Source organism: Sander vitreus, chromosome 2, assembly GCF_031162955.1.
Source record: "Sander vitreus isolate 19-12246 chromosome 2, sanVit1, whole genome shotgun sequence".
Lineage (NCBI taxonomy): Eukaryota > Metazoa > Chordata > Actinopteri > Perciformes > Percidae > Sander > Sander vitreus.
The window spans coordinates 26,565,172-26,569,285 of record NC_135856.1 but is presented as its reverse complement, the minus strand read 5'-3'; positions in this window follow the sequence as shown (position 1 = coordinate 26,569,285).

The following is a 4,114-nucleotide window of genomic DNA, read 5'->3' as shown; positions in this document are numbered from 1 at the left end:
AGCCAGACGCGATGAGAGACCTAGGATAGCCATACATGATCACAAACCTAGGATGGCCAGATACGATCACAAACCTAGGATAGCCAGACGCGATGAGAAACCTAGGATGTCCAGACGCAATGAGAAACCTATGATGGCCAGACGCGATGAGAAACCTAGGATGCAATACATGATCTGAGTAAGTCTTCCACCAACAACAGTCATGCACGGTCAGTTTTTAATTAGCCTACATTAGTAACAGTTAATTTTGTTACGGTATGAACTTTATCCTAGGAAAGGCAAAAAAATATGAGCCCTTTGTAACGAAATCCAAGACTTTGTATACCAAATTCAAGACTATTAAGGCCTTAATTGCGATGGAGGATGACCAGACGCGATGAGAAACCTAGGATGGCCAGACGCGATGAGAAATCTAGGCTGGCCAGATGCAATGAGACACCTAGGATGGCCAGACGCGATGAGAAACCTAGGATGGCCAGATGCGATGACAAACCTAGGATAGCCAGAAGCAATGAGAACCCTAGAATGGCCAGATGTGATGAGAAACGTAGGATGGCCAGACGCAATGAAAAACCTAGGATAGCCAGAAGCAATGAGAAACATAGGATGGCCAGACGCGATGATAAACCTAGGAAGGCCAGACATAATGAGAAACCTAGGCTGGCCAGACCCGATCACAAACCTAGGATGGCCAGACGCGATGAGAAACCTAGGATGGCCGGACACGATGAGAAACCTAGGATGGCCGGACGCGATGAGAAACCTAGGATGGCCAGACGCGATGAGAAACTTAGGATGGAGAGACGTGATGAGAAACGTAGAATAGACAGACGTGATCACAAACCTAGGATAGCCAGACGCGATGAGAAACCTAGGATAGCCAGACGCGATGAGAAACCTAGGATAGCCAGACGCGATGAGAAACCTAGGATGGCCAGACGCGATGATGAACCTAGGCTGGCCAGACACGATGATAAACCTAGGAAGGCCAGACACAATGAGAAACCTAGGCTGGCCAGACCCGATCACAAACCTAGGATGGCCAGACGCGATGAGAAACCTAGGATGGCCGGACGCGATGAGAAACCTAGGATGGCTGGATGCGATGAGAAACCTAGGATGGCCAGACGCGATGAGAAACCTAGGATGGAGAGACGCGATGAGAAACGTAGAATAGACAGACATGATCACAAACCTAGGATAGCCAGACGCGATGAGAAACATAGGCTGCCCAGGATCAGAAAACCCAGGATCGCCCGATGAGAAACCTAGGATGGCCAGACGCGATGAGAAACCTAGGATGCCAGCGTGAGAGACCCAGATAGCTACATGATCACAAACCTAGGATGGCCAGATGCGATGAGAAACCTAGGATGGCCAGACGCGATGAGAAACCTAGGATAGCCAGACGCGATGAGAGACCTAGGATAGCCATACATGATCACAAACCTAGGATGGCCAGATACGATCACAAACCTAGGATGGCCAGACGCGATGAGAAACCTAGGATGGCCAGACGCGATGATGAACCTAGGCTGGCCAGACACGATGATAAACCTAGGAAGGCCAGACACAATGAGAAACCTAGGCTGGCCAGACCCGATCACAAACCTAGGATGGCCAGACGCGATGAGAAACCTAGGATGGCCGGACGCGATGAGAAACCTAGGATGGCTGGATGCGATGAGAAACCTAGGATGGCCAGACGCGATGAGAAACCTAGGATGGAGAGACGCGATGAGAAACGTAGAATAGACAGACATGATCACAAACCTAGGATAGCCAGACGCGATGAGAAACCTAGGATAGCCAGACGCGATGAGAAACATAGGCTGGCCAGACCCGATCATAAAACTAGGATGGCCAGACGCGATGAGAAACCTAGGATGGCCGGACGCGATGAGAAACCTAGGATAGCCAGACGCGATGAGAGACCTAGGATAGCCATACATGATCACAAACCTAGGATGGCCAGATACGATCACAAACCTAGGATGGCCAGACGCGATGAGAAACCTAGGATGGCCAGATGCGATGAGAAACCTAGGATAGCCAGACGCGATGAGAAACCTAGGATAGCCATACATGATCACAAACCTAGGATGGCCAGATACGATCACAAACCTAGGATGGCCAGACGCGATGAGAAACCTAGGATGTCCAGACGCAATGAGAAACCTAGGCTGGCCAGACGCGATGATAAACCTAGGAAGGCCAGACACAATGAGAAACCTAGGCTGGCCAGACCCGATCACAAACCTAGGATGGCCAGACGCGATGAGAAACCTAGGATGGCCGGACGCGATGAGAAACCTAGGATGGCTGGATGCGATGAGAAACCTAGGATGGCCAGACGCGATGAGAAACCTAGGATGGAGAGACGCGATGAGAAACGTAGAATAGACAGACATGATCACAAACCTAGGATAGCCAGACGCGATGAGAAACCTAGGATAGCCAGACGCGATGAGAAACATAGGATGGCCAGACGCGATGATAAACCTAGGAAGGCCAGACATAATGAGAAACCTAGGCTGGCCAGACCCGATCATAAACCTAGGATGGCCAGACGCGATGAGAAACCTAGGATGGCCGGACGCGATGAGAAACCAAGGAAGGCCAGACACAATGATAAACCTAGGCTGGCCAGACGCGATGATAAACCTAGGAAGGCCAGACACAATGAGAAACCTAGGCTGGCCAGACCCGATCACAAACCTAGGATGGCCAGACGCGATGAGAAACCTAGGAGGGCCAGATGCAGATGAGAAACCTAGGATAGCCAGACGCGATGAGAGACCTAGGATGGCCAGACATGATCACCTAGGATGCCAGACACGATCGCAAACTAGGATGGCCAGACGCGATCGAGAAACCTAGGATGGCCAGACGCGATGAGAAACCTAGGATAGCCAGACGCGATGAGAAACCTAGGATGGCCAGATGCGATGAGAAACCCTAGCATCGCCAGGCCCGATGAGAAACCTAGGATGGCCAGACACAATGAGAAACCTAGGATGGCCAGACGGGATGTGAAACCTAGGATGGCCGGACGCGATGAGAAACCTAGGATGGCTGGATGCGATGAGAAACCTAGGATGGCCAGACGCGATGAGAAACCTAGGATGGAGAGACGCGATGAGAAACGTAGAATAGACAGACATGATCACAAACCTAGGATAGCCAGACGCGATGAGAAACCTAGGATAGCCAGACGCGATGAGAAACCTAGGATGGCCAGACGCGATGAGAAACCTAGGATGGCTGGACGCAATGAAAAACCTAGGATAACCAGATGCGATGAGAAAGCTAGGATTGCCAGACGCGATGAGAAACCTAGGATAGCCAGACGCGATGAGAACCCTAGAATGGCCAGACCCGATCACAAACCTAGGATGGCCAGACGTGATCACAAACCTAGGATAGCCAGACGCGATGAGACACCTAGGATAGCCAGACGCGATGAGAAACCTAGGATGGCCAGATGCGATGAGAAACCTAGCATCGCCAGGCCCGATGAGAAACCTAGGATGGCCAGACACAATGAGAAACCTAGGATGGCCAGACGGGATGTGAAACCTAGGATAGCCAGACGCGATGAGAAACCTAGGATGGCCGGACGCGATGAGAAACCTAGGATGGCCAGACGCGATGAGAAACCTAGGATGGAGAGACGCGATGAGAAACGTAGAATAGACAGACATGATCACAAACCTAGGATAGCCAGACGCGATGAGAAACCTAGGATAGCCAGACGCGATGAGAACCCTAGAATGGCCAGATGTGATGAGAAACGTAGGATGGCCAGACGCAATGAAAAACCTAGGATAGCCAGAAGCAATGAGAAAGCTAGGATTGCCAGACGCGATGAGAAACCTAGGATAGCCAGACGCGATGAGAACCCTAGGATGGCCAGACCCGATCACAAACCTAGGATGGCCAGACGTGATGAGAAACCTAGGACCTAGATATATATATCTGTAGAGACCCTGCCCCCTGCATACATTTACTGTAGATTTTTATATTTTAAGATGTTTGAAAAGCTTAGCTTAGCACGGCCACAAGGTTAGCTACATGAAAACACTGATGTACAAAACATTCAACACACACACCA